General features: G+C 40.2%; 1 long non-coding RNA gene across 3 annotated transcripts in view; it reads left to right on the top strand.

The window, feature by feature from the left end:
- Positions 1-2,119: 2,119 nt before the first annotated feature.
- Positions 2,120-17,713, top strand: part of LOC112580907 — a 32,287-nt gene continuing 16,693 nt past the window's right edge. For 2 of the 3 annotated variants that reach the window (XR_006546929.2, XR_006546930.2), the window contains exon 1: positions 2,120-2,214. This is a non-coding gene — a long non-coding RNA (uncharacterized LOC112580907). The remainder of the gene's footprint in view (positions 2,215-17,713) is intronic. The other variant, XR_006546928.2, reaches the window with a different exon arrangement.

The following is a 17,713-nucleotide window of genomic DNA, read 5'->3' as shown; positions in this document are numbered from 1 at the left end:
AAAAACAAAATGCTTTCCAGGTGTTTTAGCCATCAATCCTAGCTTCCAACCCCATCCCTCCCTCCTGACTCTACTCACGGGGGGTTGTCTTAAAGGAGGCATATATAGAGTTTCTTTTTAAATTAGATGATTGCTACTTTTCTAAATAATAGGCAAGAGAATTCTGAATCATTCAACAAAGTGCTGGTGACCAAACTCTCTTGGAAGAGGGGAAAAGCACGTTCATGCTCTCTTTTTCTCTCACTTTGTAAAAAGTGACTGATCCAGCTGAAATCTGGGCAAAGATTGTGTGTGTGTGTGTGTGAGTGTATGTGTGTGTGTGAGCATGCACATGTGCATGCCTACATTTCTCTCTTTTTCTGGACAGCTTCCAGTTACACAGTCTTGAAAGCTGGTATCATGTTCCCCTTCTTTCCTTCTTATTTCTTCCATCCTGATAGCGAGACCTCTCAGTCCCCCCTTCTTTCTGTGGTTCCCAGAGAGGGACGTGAGTTTTGAAAGTGTCAAGGCAGTGTAAATGCTGATGTATAGGCCACAGTTGTTTCTCTGAAAAGGCCTTCAGAGTCCTCCCCTCTCCTCTGTTCCCTTCAAGTTGGAATGATTCATCAGCTGGCCTTTAGCAAGAAAAGAGGCTGGCCTGAGGTCTTGGGCCTTTGACCTCCGTGAAGAGAAAGGTTACACCGAGCGCAACTGTGCAAGGGCCAGGGCGGCAGCCACGGGCATAGAAACCCGAGGTGGGGGCGCCAGGCCTGGGGAGGGGGCTGGTGGGAAAGAGGGGGGATTCATCAACGTGAAGAGTCTATTTCTAAGAGGCTCAGTGGATCAGCTGACAGCCGGGGTCAGAGGTCATATTTATGCTTGATTCCCTGAGCATGTTACAGTAACATCTGCTTGTTATCGGTCTTGAGGGAGCAGGCGTGGGGACCAGGCGCTCTGACCTCCTTCTATCAAAGGAGGCGGGAGAAGAGATTAGGGGTCCCTATTAATGTTTGTGTTAGACTTAATGCCTCCCCCCTCTCCTGAGCCTGATTTGTCAGCTTTCCCCTTTTTCTTTTTGTCATCTTGCAAAATGTTTCAATGAGCCCCTTTCTTGTCAGTGGTACAGCAATGGAAATTGCAGAAAAGAAAGTTAGGTTTCAATCAGAAGGAAATCTTGGTGAAAAATATACAGTGAGAAAGAGAAAAAGAAAAATCAACAACCCAGGAAATTCCTCACATGCAGGAATGGAATTGTTTCATAGAAACTTCTCGCTTTTTGGACATCATACACAGAACTGAAAAATCGGTTGTAATTGTTTTCTGTCACCTTCTGCAAAAAACTTCCTAACAGGAAAGGTGGTTTGGTCATTCAGTTACCAGGGAATTCAACTTTAATGTAGGATTTGCCTCAAGGTTGGTGTCATCAACTCAAAACAAGGACAGAAGCCACCACTGGAGTTGGGGTTGAGGGTGGAATAGTAATTCTCTTTGATTAACCTTTTTAATTTGAGTCAGTTTTGTGACTTTTCCACAAATTTCCCTAAAAAAAATTTTCCTTCTGTCACCAGTGAATTTCAGCTTTTACGTGCAAATATTTCCCCATCTCCAATTTCTCTGGCCAAACTAATAATCCATGGAAACATAAAGCAATTTCTGAAAATCAGGCTGAAGAAAATGCACTGAGCTGCTAAGTGCTTTTTTCTTCATTTTCTGAAACAAACAAACAAAAAAACACTTGCTGTGTGCCTGCTGGCTTCTAGAGGAAACAATTATCTATAATCTTGTGTTTCCAATTTCCATGATTTCTGTTCAGAAGTTTCTGGAAGGTCTCAGGTTAGTTTTGTAAAAATCTCTTGGTCCGCTCTAGACGGAGCATACATAATTGATACCTAGTAGATGCCTTAACCACTTATGTGACATTTTGTTTTAGTCTCAAGCCTTGCATGGAGGAATAAAATTTGGGAATGAAGGAAGAGGTTGGAGATAGAGGATATTATTTTTAGCTAAAAAAAAAAAAAAAAAGTAAGTTAAAATAAGCAAATGTGATTTCATGGAAGGCAGCCACCTCTGGGGTCCAAGTCCATGGCAAAGTTCACACAGTCCAACTTCCATACAACTGTATGAAAACAACATATTTGCTATTTATAAGGAATTCCCTTGGGGAAACCAGCTTTAAAAAGGAGGATAGATTGTTGTGAGGAAAACTGGATGTGAGTGGATGGGGCCTCTTTAAAGGTAAGGGCTTAGTTGTGTGTTTGTATGTGTGTGGTGTGTGTGTGTGTGTGTGTGTGTGTAGTGGTGGTGGGATGGGTGATGGGAGTCGCCGTTCAAAACCACTTTGTGATTATAAATAATAAAAAAAAAATTCAATCGGAAGTGCGTTCTGCCAAACTGGACAATAAAGCTCCTAGCAGGGCATTGAGATTTTCTTAATCAGGGTCAGACCCACATGCATAAGGCCAATGAGTTCAGTGGGAAAAAACGACTCTTCTTCCCCGTTTTTTTCCCCTTTCCTTTTTTCTTTCATTTGGAAGGGACCCCCTCATAAACATGCAGAGCAATTTTCCAGTACATTAACCCAGGAGGGATCCTCTCTCTGTCGGCTCAAGAGACAGAGAAGTTGAGAACCAGGGTGAGGGGAAGATGGATGAGCCTGGGATATAAGAGAGGGCAGTTTTTCCACTGTCCTGCCCTGTACACCTAGGACAAAGACTTCATTGACTGCCATGCTTGACATCAGCCTCATAAACTAGTAGTCAGGCACAAAGGGTCTGACACTTGAAAGTACAAGTCCCTGCCTTCTTTCTATTGCAGCTGTGCAGGGGGGTTGGGCCTAACAGTGGTGCCCCTTTGTCAGCCCACAGGACAAGAGGTGAAGATAAATAGTATTGACTTTAAGGTAGTCACCCAATCTTGCTATTTCCCCAAAGACAACACTTCCTCTCAGGCCGCACATCATGGCCCCAGGAGATCTAGCCATCTTCCCTTTGGCCAGGGAGCTAGGGCAGAGTTGGCCTGGGTAGCAATGAAGGTGTAGCTAGAGGGAAGGGGAGAAGACAAGGGCAAGTACAGAGTCGTGGGATCCGTTCCTCGTCCTCTGTGAGGAGGTGGTATGGTTTTCATGCATTCCAGCTTGGTCACAGTGGTTTCTTTCATTCTCTTGAGATCCCCAGAAATGGTCCTAGAGGGAAAAAAACAAATGCAGGAAGCAAGACTGAAAACCATGTACATTTATATGATCCAAAAGATAGGGGGGAAAAACAAAAGCAACAACTCACATTGGTATCTCTGATTATCACAAGGCCAGAAAGCACAATACTTTTCTGGGAACATTTTGGCAATAAAACTTTAAAACAAGCACATAAGTTGAATGCAATCATTTAAGAATCATATGGGCTGAAGGCAGGGACACAGCTGTGTGATTTGTTGGGGTTTGATTGTTGCAATCGCTAGTTTTTTTAATTATTATTTTCTTCATCATTAGTTTTTACTTGATGCATTTTATTATAATTTTTTATTTGCAGCTGCATAGGGAAACTTTTTTGTATTATTTCTATCTGTGTTAGAAGAGAAGGGATTTGAAATTCAAAACACCGAACCCATTTGGATTTGAAGGCTTATGTGCTGTGCCTAGTCACTCAGTTGTATCTGACTCTTTGTGACTCCATAGACTGCAGCCTGCCAGGCTCCTCTGTCCATGGGGATTCTCCAGGCAAGAATACTGGAGTGGGTTGTCAAGCCCTTCTCCAAGGGATCTTCCCAACCCAGGGATCAAACTCAGGTCTCTCACATTGCAGGCAGATTTTTTACTGACTGAGCCACCAGGAAACCTCTGATGGCTTATGACCAAGTTCAACAGCTTAGAGAGGATCACTCTTCCTGGGTGTCTTTCTAGACCTTCTGAATGCAGGATGCTATTTCAGATGTCTTTTCATCCTCTAAAGAGGCTCAACGGACGATGATTTATGAGCCATCCTCAATGACAAAAGTCCATCTCAAGTTAAACCTCTTGTCTTTAGAGTGGACTTACGGGTCTCAGAGCAGACAGGTTCTAAAGAGCACTCCAAAAATATTTTATGTACACAGAGAGAAGGGTGTGGTAGCTCAAATCCCTACAGGCCCCATGTTCAAGCTGAAGAAAGGTTATGGTTAGGATGTGAACGCCAGAGGGGAGTTCCATTTAAACCCTAACAGTGGAACTCAGATCAATCGCACATTAGCTGGTTTATAAAATCTAGCTGAGCTTCCCTTCCCATTGCCTTTTCAAAATTTCTCAGTTTAGCGCCTTCTTCTATTGACAATGCCACTTTATATCATTTGAAAATATATCCTTTATCCAAGTCATTTCAAGAACTTTATTCTCTAAAACTGTGCTATAATTTCATTTTAGAGAACACTGCTTGAGGCTAAGATATAAAGAGATCACATTGATAGGAAACTGTTTGAGATTAGCTCCTTTCTAAGAATCTTTTAAGTAAACATATTTACTCTAAAAACTAATAGTTTCAAGTTGAGAAACAAGTTTCTTGAAAATAGAGGACATATTGACTAGCTTCGATTCACACTCATTTAACCTCCTCTTTAAGGGAGTCTTGGGAGAAGGCAATGGCACCCCACTCCAGCACTCTTGCCTGGAAAATCCTATGGACGGAGGAGCCTGGTGGGCTGCAGTCCATGGGGTCACTAGGAGTCGGACACGACTGAGCGACTTCACTTTCACTTTTCACTTTCATGCGCTGGAGAAGGAAATGGCAACCCACTCCAGTGTTCTTGCCTGGAGAATCCCAGGGACGGGGGAGCCTGGTGGGCTGCCGTCTCTGGGGTCTCACAGAGTCGGACACGACTGAAGCAACTTAGCAGCAGTAGCAGTTTAAGGGAGTCTTATAGCTGATGAACTTAGAATATCTGTTTTGAACTTGATTTGCCTTTGAACAATTATGTGGCAATAGTTTTGTACATGTGTGTTCAGTTGTGTCTGACTCCTTTGTGATCCCACGGACCATAGCACACCAGACTCCTCTGTCATGGGATTTCCCAGCCAGAATACTGGAGTGGGTTGCCATTTCCTCTTCCAGGGGATATCCTGACCTAGATATCAAACCTGAGTCTCCTGCATTGGCAGGCAGATTCTTTAGCACTGAGGCACCTGGGAAGTCTGGCAATAATTTTGACTTATTGATAAAAGCATTATGTCTTGAAGGAGGTGGATTTCATTCATTGCCTTTTGTTTTCACTTCTGGAGTTCCTAAATTCATTATTTCCAGAATCTAGTCATGTTCACTTACACTTCAATAGAGCCTTGATTATTTCCAGAAACCTACAAGTTATCTCAGATTGACACTTTTATTTTCATATCTCAGAGATGGTTTATGGGGCAAACTGCAAACTGAGCATAACTTTGTCCTTCTGCCTCTGCCTAATGCCCCCTTCCTCTTCCCAGAGCCATTGGGTCTTCATTTCTCTGGGCTCTTGGATATTCCTCTGGGGTCTCTTCATCCTTCACCCTCCAGACTCTCAAACTGACATTCTGCATAGAACATCATTTGGCAACTCTCAGATGTGATTGCTAAGTCTACTTATAGCAGGAAAAAAAAAAAAAAAAGCTGAACAGAAGTAAACAGAAACCTAGTTTGCAGTTGTGGGAAAGAAAAGTGAAGGTTATGTCTAGGGGATTTTCATGGGATGATGAGATGTGAACTTCTGGGAAATTTGTTTCACTTTTCCTTTTCCGTTTTTGCCTCTTCTAGTCCATTCTTTTCCAGAGAGTACATTGTTTCACAGGTTTTCATTGTGAAAATTCTGAAATAGATATTGAACATTCTAAGCAGATCTTCTCAAAAGCAGCAAAGTGATTAGCCTTGACTCTCCTCTTTCCCTATGCTATCCATTGTATTTCTACCTCTTGACTCAAAACACAGAAGGAACTTTCCATCAGAGGTTATCTGTCAAACCCTAGGGTAGGGAATATCTCTTAATGTTTTCTTCTGAGTCTCTTCTTCCTGAGAGGCAACAATTTTGTGGGGAAAGCTCATGGATTGGGTGCTGGGAAGGCTTCTGTTCTAGTCTAATCCTGTCCAGCCTTGTGCTCCCTTCATTGAACTTGGATACTCATTTCATCTCCCTCAGTTTTCTTATCTGTAAGATGGACAAACTACACATATCTGTATGATTGTTTTCTTTCTTTCTTTCTTGTCCCTTATCTTCTAACAGTGGACTGCATTTTTTCCCCCATTATAATTATGGGAAATAAGCATGTTTAAACAGATAAGTGAACACTGAAAAATATAATCTCAATTTTAGGCATTGTTGGTATCGCAACTGGAAAGGTCCATGAATTTGATGTATATACATGACCAAACATTTCCTCTCTTCTTTATTTAGACCTGGGTCATGCACTTGGCGGAGAAGGCAATGGCACCCCACTCCAGTACTTTTGCCTGGAAAATCCCATGGACGGAGGAGCCTGGTAGGCTGCAGTCCATGGGGTCGCTAAGAGTCGGATACGACTGAGCGACTTCACTTTCACTTTTCACTTTCATGCATTGGAGAAGGAAATGGCAACCCACTCCAGTGTTCTTGCCTGGAGAATCCCAGGGACTGGAAGCCTGGTGGGCTGCTGTCTATGGGGTCGCACAGAGTCGGACACGACTGAAGCGACTTAGCCGCAGTAGCAGCATGCACTTGGAATTGATATGTTTTGGGAGTTTTTCTTAGTTTTAGTTGAGGACATGTGGTTTTGTAAACACACCATTAAAAGCTAACTTACTGGGTGGAGACCCTCGCATGTGCTTGTCCCATGGGATTCAGCGACTGGCCTGACTTTCCTAGTCTGAATCAGAGTTTAAAAATTCTTTTAAATAAACATTTGTGTTCTGCCTTGTCCAAGGTCTTTCCGACAAAAATATATTTTTATTTGCATACTATTTGACATTTATTTTAGGTAAAAGATCTATTTCAGCCCATTTGTATTTATGCTGATACAGGCTGTGGGCCACCTTGTCCCTCTGGTGTGTGTACTGGGAGCTGAGTTGAGCCAGGAGGCCTTACTTTGTCTCTCACTAACTTTGTTTCTTCGAGCTAGACTGTGGCTTCAGGAAAAGGAAAGAGAACTGTCACTGTGTAAAGCACAGTGCGGGTCCCATACCCTGTATCCTTGTAGAACCAAGGCCAAGGAAATACGAACAGAGTGAAATAAATCATAAAGAGAAAAACAAATATTATATATATTAACTCATATGTGTGGAATCTAGAAAAATAGTACAGATGATCTTATTTGCAAAGCAGAAATAGAAACACAGATGTAGAGAACAAAGATATAGACACCAAATGGGGAAAGGAAGGATGGGATGGGTTGGGAGTTTGGGATTGACATATATACACTGCTATGCATAAGATAGATAACAAATAAGAACTGACTGTATAGAGCTGGGAACTCTATTCAGTGTTCTCTGGTGACCTAGAAGGGAAGGAAATACAAAAAAGAAGGGATATATGTATTCATATAGCTGAGTCACTTTGCTGTACAGCAGACAAAGCAATTATACACCAATAAAATTTTTTTTAAAAGAATGGCTACCTTGGTTTTGTCCCTCTTCTCCTTGATGTTGGCCCCAAGGGACTTCTGTTAAGAGCCTGTGAATACCTATGAATCTTGATACTGAACTTACAAGGACATGGGTCACTTACATTAAAGGGTTAATTGTTGCTTTTAACTCTCTAATTTCGCTTTCCCCTCAGTGATTCAACCTCATATGACAGACTTAGTAAGCATGTCCAATTTGATAACCTGTGAACCTCAAACTCCACCTATGTTAAACTCACTTCCAGTCTCCCCTTAGAAAAGCAAGCTCTGCTTTCTCTTTCATTTTCCCATTTCTATAATTATCATTGCTTTTGTTATCCAAACTCAGAAACTGAGATGCATCTCTGATTTTTTTTCCTTCTTCTCTTTTCCTCTTGCTCCCTATGTGACAGCAGCGATGTGCTCCTACTGAGTCTTGTCACTTCTACATCCTGATTCTATCCTATTTCTATGGCCCTGTGTACTTGAGGCTCTCAGATATTCATTGCTAAATTACTTCAGTGACACCTGAGGTGAGTTTGTTTTTCATCGCTTACCTAACACACTTCTCCATTCCAGCCACCTCTCTTCTATGTATGTTCCAGTGACCTGTGCCTCAATCTAGTTTCCTACCCAGAAGGAGGTTGTTTTTGTTCCCTTGTACCTTTCAATTCACATTCCTCAGCAAGTCTGCCTTGATTTCTCTAGAGATGAGTGAGCATGCACCCTCTGGATACGCATTGCACCATTAGTCTTTATCATATACTTCATTATTCTCATTTGAGAAAACACATAAAATACCTATTGTAGTTTTCTAGAAGCTGTTTGAATTGTGAACAAGATGGTATGAAGTTTACAAATCTGGTCAAGAAATTCAGTAGAGATGTCGGTGGTAACAATAAGACGGTGATATTCTCATGGGCTAGGAAATATTCTAATCATTTATTGTCATTGACGATAAATGTCAATGTCATTGACAATAAATGTCCTTTTCCACAGGACTGGAAAAGATCAGAGTGCTGACAATAACCCTATGAGGCTGTTACTCAGGATTCCATTTCATAGATGTGAAAACAGAGGTGCAAACAGGCTCAGCCCAATGAGGAACACGTTTTATAAGAATGACAAAGGATTATGAAAGCCTGGTAGGAGAGATGACTCCTGTCCAGTTGAAATAAATGTTATGAAGGAGGTTTAAAGAAAGAGGAAAGTGATTTGGTATTTTCCAAGTAACTAATTAGAAATGCTCTGTCTTTCAGTCTTATATTATTGTAGTTTTATGAGTTCATCTTTGCACTCCTAATTGGATGGGTCACTCCTTAGGACAAATATTAATTCTCTTTGTTCCCTCCACAGCATCTAACCCAGTGTTTTTCGTATAGCAGTTGTATGTTGATAGATGCTTAATTACTTTTTGTTGTCTTGAGCACAGAGGTGCTGCATTTCAGGGTCTTTTTTGTTGTTGTTTTCTCACCATTTCTAGATATATATATTGATTTAGTCATTTATTTTGATTTTAGGGAAATAAGTTACTTAGTGTATATACTATATGCCTCAGTTCAGTTCATTTGCTCAGTCGTGTCTGACTCTTTGCGACCCCATGAATCGCAGCACGCCAGGCCTCCCTGTCCATCACCAACTCCCGGAGTTCACCCAGACTCACGTCCATCGAGTCAGTGATGCCATCCAGCCATCTCATCCTCTGTCGTCCCCTTCTCCTCCTGCCCCCAATCCCTCCCAGCATCAGAGTCTTTTCCAATGAGTCAACTCTTCGCATGAGGTGGCCAAAGTACTGGAGTTTCAGCTTTAGTATCATTCCTTCCAAAGAAATCCCAGGGCTGATCTCCTTCAGGATGGACTGGTTGGATCTTCTTGCAGTCCAAGGGACTCTCAAGAGTCTTCTCCAACACCACAGTTCAAAAGCATCAATTCTTCAGCACTCAGCCTTCTTCACAGTCCAACTCTCACATCCATACATGACCACAGGAAAAACCATAGCCTTGACTAGACGAACCTTTGTTGGCAGAGTAATGTCTCTGCTTTTCAATATGCTATCTAGGTTGGTCATAACTTTCCTTCCAAGGAGTAAGCGTCTTTTAATTTGATGGCTGCAGTCACCATCTGCAGTGATTTTGGAGCCCCAAAGATAAAGTCTGACACTGTTTCCCTATCTATTTCCCATGAAGTGATAGGACCAGATGACTATATGCCTATATAGGTTAAATAGCAATGACTTTTAAATTTTTGATTAATTTCAAGATAGAATACTTTTGAAGCAGTTTTCCTTCAATCACCCTAATCAAATTTTTGCCAAGTAAGAATGGACTTACAACATAAGGAATTAAGGCTGGTATAAGTGAGCCAATGTTGTTCAGGTTCTGAGTTGCATTCAACCCTTTGTGATCTCATGGACTGCAGCGCACCAGCCTTCCTTGTCCTTCACTATCTCCCGGCGTTTGCTCAAACTCATGTCCATTGAGTCAGTTAGGCCATCCAATCATCTCATCCTCTCTTGCCCCCTTCTCGTCCTGCCCTGAATCTTTCCCAGCATCAGGGTTTTCCCCAATGGATTGGCTCTTCACATCAGGCGGCCAAAGTATTGGAGCTTCAGCTTCAGCATCAGTTCCTCCTATGGGCCAATATAAGTTAGTAAAGACTTTTCACAAAACCAGTGATGTTCGCTAGAGCTTCTCATTCTGGTGGTATGTCCTTTCTAATGTTCTGGTGACTTTCTCACAGGGTTGTTGAGAGGATTAAATGTAACAAAAATTAATCAGAAAAGAAAAGTGTTTAACATATAGTCATTTCATATTTGCTAAATGTCATCATCATCAGCAGCAGTATTATCTTCAGTGCTATTATCAACTTCATCTTCTTCATCACATCATCCTCATCATCAATGTCACCATCAGCAGCATCATCCATCATCACCACTCATATACATGATCTGTAAATGTCATTGGCTCTCAGTGACCAAAATTACAACATGGTTCTAATATTAATGTGATACTATGTTGGGCTGAGTGGTCTTAGTAAAGGACTTGCAATACTAGACTCAGGTGATTTTCCCAGAGCAAAGACTTTGTTGTACTTCATTAATATACAACTAGGAATCATTGCTTCTCATGTATCACATATGACTTTCTTCTGTGGGAGGGTGAGCTGCAGTGTCTTCTGCTTGATGAAATTAGCTATGACTCCCTGCACACTCTCACCTCCAAGTGGACCCTTATTAGCGTCCTTCATCCCCAAATGGATTCACTTACAGGCCATTCAACAAATAAAAACATTTATGTTTAAATTCCTTTTAAAGTTTACTAGCAATTGATAGCTTTGAAATTTCTAAAATGAAGCTGAATTTATGGCTAGCCAGCAAATATTTTTGTTAAACAAATCACACATCCTTTACACTAAATGCAACTGAAAACAATGCAAAAAAAGGATATTATTTGTAATTTAACTGAAAAATAGAAGTAAGGTAAGAAATTTGTATGCAGGTCAGGAAGCAACAGTTAGAACTGGACATGGAACAACAGACTGGTTCCAAATAGGAAAAGGAGTTCGTCAAGGCTGTATATTGTTACCCTGCTTATTTAACTTATATGCAGAGTACATCATGAGAAACGCTGGACTGGAAGAAACACAAGCTGGAATCAAGATTGCCAGGAGAAATATCAATAACCTCAGATATGCAGATGACACCACCCTTATGGCAGAAAGTGAAGAGGAACTCAAAAGCCTCTTGATGAAAGTGAAAGTGGAGAGTGAAAATGTTGGCTTAAAGCTCAACATTCAGAAAACGAAGATCATGGCATCTGGTCCCACCACGTCATGGGAAATAGATGGGGAAACAGTGGAAACAGTGTCAGACTTTATTTTTCTGGGCTCCAAAATCACTGCAGATGGTGACTGCAGCCATGAAATTAAAAGATGCTTACTCCTTGGAAGGAAAGTTATGACCAACCTAGATAGCATATTGAAAAGCAGAGACATTACTCTGCCAACAAAGGTTCGTCTAGTCAAGGCTATGGTTTTTCCTGTGGTCATGTATGGATATGAGAGTTGGACTGTGAAGAAGGCTGAGCGCCGAAGAATTGATGCTTTTGAACTGTGGTGCTGGAGAAGACTCTTGAGAGTCCCTTGGACTGCAAGGAGATCCAACCAGTCCATCCTGAAGGAGATCAGCCCTGGGATTTCTTTGGAAGGAATGATACTAAAGCTGAAACTCCAGTACTTTGGCCACCTCATGCGAAGAGTTGACTCATTGGAAAAGACTCTGATGCTGGGAGGGATTGGGGGCAGGAGGAGAAGGGGACGACAGAGGATGAGATGGCTGGATGGCATCACTGACTCGATGGACGTGAGTCTGGGTGAACTCCGGGAGTTGGTGATGGACAGGGAGGCCTGGCGTGCTGCGATTCATGGGGTCGCAAAGAGTCGGACACGACTGAGCGACTGATCTGATCTGATCTGAAGATCTATTTTGGTGCTGATTCATTTGTCCTTTCCAAGGGCAACTAATACATATTTAAATAAAAGAAGTGATCTGTTACATGATATCTATTGAAAACAGTCTTGTCCAGAAAGTTACATGTTCAGAAATATTAATTTGACTTTCTTTTCTGAAATCATCTAAAATAAAAATAATGTAAAGGGTTTTAGATATAGACACTATTACCAAGGACACAATCCTTTCATCTTGACTTCCCTGAAATTTATATTTATTACTAGTTAAATTATTGGCTACCATAAAAATAACGTAAAAAATAAAGAGAAAATTTAAATGTATGTCCGAACATATGGATTGCTAACACTGAATTTGTTGTTTTTGTATTTGATCCATCCTGATGTTCTACAGTTACAGAATTACTTAGTATATAACCTGTAATTATAAGATACGTCCACATAGCTGGTTAACAGAGAAAAGTAAAAATGTTTAACAGATTTTTTTTTTTACCTTCCGAATTTCTCCCACTCACCTCCTCTCAAGCTATAGTTTAAAAAATCGTAAAAAGACTTTGAAGTTTACAAAGAATTAAAAATCAGTATGACAAGTAACAGAAGTTTTCCTAGTCCATCATTCATCATAAAAATTTAATTAAATTAGGAATTTGTGAATAAAATATATATACCATAATAGTTCATAACATTGTACAGGAGATGGTGATGAAAACCATCCCCAAGAAAAAGAAATGCAAAAGGCAAAATGGTTGTATGAGGAGGCCTTGCAAATAGCTGAGAAAAGAAGAGAAGCAAAAGGAAAAGGGGAAAAGGAAAGATATATCTATCTGAATGCAGAGTTCCGAAGAATAGCAAGGAGAGATAAGAAAGCCTTCCAAAGTAATCAATGCCGAAAAATAGAGGAAAACAATAGAATGGGAAAGATTAGAGATCTCTTCAAGAAAATTATAGATACCAAGGGAATATTTCATGCAAAGATGGGCACAATAAAGGACAGAAATGGTATGGACCTAACAGAAGCAGAAGATATTAAGAAGAGGTGGCAAGAATACACAGAAGAACTGTACAAAAAAGATCTTCACGAGCCAGATAATCACGATGGTGTGATCACTCACCTAGAGCCAGACATCCTGGAATGTGAAGTCCAGTGGGCCTTAGGAAGCATCACTGTGAACAAAGCCAGTGGAGGTGATGGGATTCCAGATGAGCTCTTCCAAGTCCTGAAAGATGGTGCTGCGACAGCGCTGCACTCAATGGCAGCAGATGTGGAAACCCAGAGTGGCCGCGGGACTGGGAGAGGCCAACGTTCACTCCAATCCCAAAGAAGGGCAGTGCCAAAGAGTGCTCAAACGACTGCGCAATTGCATGCGTGTCACATACCAGCAAAGTAATGCTCAAAATTCTCCAAGCCAGGCTTCAACAGTATGTACACTGAATACTTCCAGATGTTCAAGCTGGATTTAGAAAAGGCAGAGGAACCAGAAATCAAATGGCCAACATCTGTTAGATCATAGAAAAAGCAAAAGAATTTCAGAAAAACATCTACTTCTGCTTCATTGACTATGTATGCTAAAGCCTTTGACAGTGTGGATCACAACAAACTGTGAAAAATTCTTGAAGAGATGGGAATACCAGACCACCTTGTCTGCCTCCTGAGAAATCTGTATGCTGGTCAAGAAACAACAGTTAGAGCCAGATATGGAACAACAGGCTGGTTCCAAATTGGGAATGAATATGTCAAGGCTGTATATTGTCACTCTGCTTATTTAACTTCTATGCAGAGTACACTATATGAAATGTCAGACTTGGTGGAACACAAGCTGGGATCAAGATTGTTGGGAGAACTATCAATAACCTCAGATATGCAGATGACACCACCCTTATGGCAGAAAATGAAGAGAAACTAAAGAGATTTCTTGATGAAAGTGAAAGAGGAGAGTGAAAAAGTTGGCTTAAAACTCAACATTCAAAAAATGAAGATCATGGGATCTGGTCCCATCACTTCGTGGCAAATAGACGGGGAAACAATGCAAGCAGTGACAGACTTTATTTTCTTGGGCTCCAAAATCACTGCAGATGGTGACCACAGCCACGAAATTAAAAGACGCTTGCTCCTTGGAAGGAAAGCGATGACCAACCTAGACAGCATATTAAAAAGCAGCAACATTACTTTCCCAACACAGGTCCATCTAGTCAAAGCTATGGTTTTTCCAGTAGTCGTGTGAGCATTGTGATGTGAGTGTTGGACCATCAAGAATTGATGCTTTTGAACTGTGGTGTTGGAGAAGACTCTTGAGAGTCCCTTGGACTGCAAGGAGGTCCAACCAGTCAATCCTAAAGGAAATCAGTCCTGAATATTCATTGGAAGGGCTGATGCTGAAGCTGAAGCTCCAATACTTTGGCCACCTGATGCGAAGAGCTGACTCATCTGAAAAGACCGTTATGCTGGGAAAGATTGAAGGCAGGAGGTGAAGGGGACAATAGAGGATGAGATGGCCAGATAGAGTCACTGACTAAATGGACATGAGTTTGAGTAAGCTCTGGGAGTTGGTGATGAACAGGGAAGCCTGCCATGCTGTAGTCCATGGGATCTCAGAGTTGGACATGACTGAGCAACTAAACTGAACTGAACTGAATGAATAAGGACCTACTGTATAGCACAGGTAAATACACTCCATGTCGTGTAATAACCTATAAAAGAGGATGTAAAAAAAGAATATATATATGTCTACATATAACACTGAATCACTTTGGTGTGCACTTGAAACTAACACAACATTGTGAATCAACCATTGCGAATCAACTAGATTTCAATAAAATTAAAAATAAAAATACCAAAAAATTAGAAAATTAGAAGAAATATAATATAAACTTTAAACTTATTAAGTACATTTTATTTTAAATTCATTGTCTTTACATCTTTCATTTTGCTGCTAACTGGTTTGGGAAGCTTACTTCTTACTTGCGAGAAGTAAGCGTCCCTTTAGTATACTTTCTGAGAAATAATGTCATTGAAATGTGAAAGAATATTCAGGTGAATTTGATGGAAATTTCTGATTGTGTGCTATTTTTCTAAAAAAAGGTGATATTTTTTTAAACGAATAATGGTAATTATCAAGCTATTTATAGATTAATTGATATGAATTGTTTGGTTATTTCTAATTTCAATGTATGATCAAGTCTTATATGACACATGGAGGAATCATAAATAAAGTCAACACCAAACTAGTGTGAGAGGAGAAAGTGAAAGAGGAGAGTGGAAAAGCTGGCTTAAAACTCAACACTCAAAAAACAAAGATAATGTGATCTGGTCCCAATACTTCATGGCAAATAGATGGGGAAACAATGGAAACAGTGACAGACTTTATTTTCTTAGGCTCTAAAATCACTGCAGATGATAACTGCAGCCATGAAATTAAAAGATACTTGCTCCTTGGAAGGAAAACTACGACCAAGTTAGACAGCATATTAAAAAGCAGAGACATTACTTTGCCAACAAAGGTCCATCTAGTCAAAGCTATGGTTTTTCCAGTAGTCATGTATGGATGTGAGAGCTGGACCATAAAGAAAGCTGGACATCAAAGAATTGATGCTTTTGAACTGTGGTGTTGGAAAAGTCTCTTGAGAGTGCCTTGGACTACAAGGAGATCAAACCAGTCAATCCCAAAGGAAATCAGTCCTGAATATTCATTGGAAGGGCTGATGCTAAAGCTGAAGCTCCAATACTTTGGCCACCTGATGTGAAAAGCCGACTCATTGGAGAAGACCCTGATTCTGGGAAAGATAGAAGGCAGAAGGAGATGGGGACGACAGAGAATGAGATGGTTGGATGGCATCACCAACCCAATGGACATGAATTTGAATACAATAATTGCAGTGTTGATATTTAGATTATCTAAATATTGTTTGATCTATAAAAAATAGTTGTTAGATAAATTAGAAGTACAAACTTTATTTTGGGGGAAGGTGGATTTTTAAATGACTTAACACCTTCAAAGCACCTGTTTATTAGCAATGACTATGGAACTGCATCTCATTCATTGTAGAACCATAGAGAATCTGAAGTATAAACTTTTGCAGGGGACATTTTTCTTGTCATTCTCAGGGTTACAGCACAGATTTTAAATAATATTCTTAACTTTTTAAGCTGTTTGCACTCTTCACCAATTAATTCCATTTTTTAGCACCATTCCCCCAGCAATTAGTTCTAAGAATGAAATATTTTACCTTATTAACATTTCATTTTACTATCCAGCTTCATTGTTTGAAAACAAATTGAGCATCTCTAGGATGAATTTAACAAATTTTGTCTTTAAAAAACAAAATTATATTCTGATTCATTGTGATTGTGTCAGTACTAAATTACACTGGAAGTTTTACAATAAGGCATTAAATTCACCTTCAAGTTGTATATTAAAATATCCTTCCCTAAATAAGTAATCCTTAACTTGTGAATTCATGAGGGAGTTTTGAAGTATTTTTGAAAAATTAGAGAAAAGGGAAGGAGCTCCATCTTTCTGCTTGTAACTCCAAAGAGTTAGTCTTGAAAAATCAAAAGGGATTTGTGTAAGGTATAGCAACATGCTTATTGGGGTAACCATGTCCTCATCTTACTCTGAAGGAGGATTTCTTTGTTATAACACATCAACCTACAGCCAACCGTTTGGTTATCACAAAAGTACAAGTACTTGAGCAGTCATTGAGATGAGAAAGCCTAAAAAAGAATCAACCGAACATTAGATTTTAACACAAACATGCCGTCCATCACACATGGTAACAGAACGCAGAATGCATTACAGAAGAGCCTTGTCTCTCATGTGATAGGAAGGTGCTGGAAGAGGAAGCACTTTTGCATTTATTCACACCCCAAAATGTTCTGTATCAGGGAATTCACTCCATCAGAGAAGAACGATTTCTATCCTCATTTGTGTTTGAAACATGAAAACAACATAACAGCTGCATACTGCATTGAATAAGGAAGATCCACATGCATTTAAATCACTTATATCTTACTTTTTTATGATGCAATTGTGAATTATGTTCCTTTTGCATCTGTAATTAGAGGGCAGAACAGATGGCGAAGGCTTCGTTTAAAGTGATGTGTCCATTAAAATAACCTATGCTGCCAAATGATTGTTCACTATAACAGGGTATTCATTCACTGTGGCAGGCACTTTGCTGTACTGAAATATGTTGCAAAGGCCCCTGGACTATACATGACGCTTATTATTTTTAAGGGCTTTCCAATAAAAGGGTTCACTGTACCACAGCTAGCTTTGTACCTCATTTATCTTGTGAGCATATGTTTTACTATATTGTTCTAATTAAAAAGTGACCTTGTATATAATGATCAGAACTCAGTGCTGAAAATGATTCATATAGGAGCTGGGGATATGAGAAGACAGTCCAAGCCATATTAAACCGGGCAGTGAGGCAAGGGGGTGGGGCAATCTCTTCTTGTGCGTTACTTGGAGATGATTTTTAAAGAGGAAAAAAAAATTAAACAAGGGAAAAAAAGGGTAAAAAAGTCATCATAAGATTTGGTTCAAAGATGCTCGTATGAAGTTTAATTATTTTACATCTGGCCAAAGCATACTGACTTCTGTGTTGTTCAAAGCTATGAAAGATGCACTCTGTTTTGCTTTGCTTGGTTAAGATTGTCGGAACTTTTTGGCATATCAGATTCTGGTCAACCGTAATACTAAATACTAT

This window comes from Bubalus bubalis, chromosome 20 (genome assembly GCF_019923935.1).
Source record: "Bubalus bubalis isolate 160015118507 breed Murrah chromosome 20, NDDB_SH_1, whole genome shotgun sequence".
Classification (NCBI taxonomy): Eukaryota; Metazoa; Chordata; class Mammalia; order Artiodactyla; family Bovidae; genus Bubalus; species Bubalus bubalis.
This window is presented reverse-complemented; position numbering and strand designations above follow the sequence as displayed.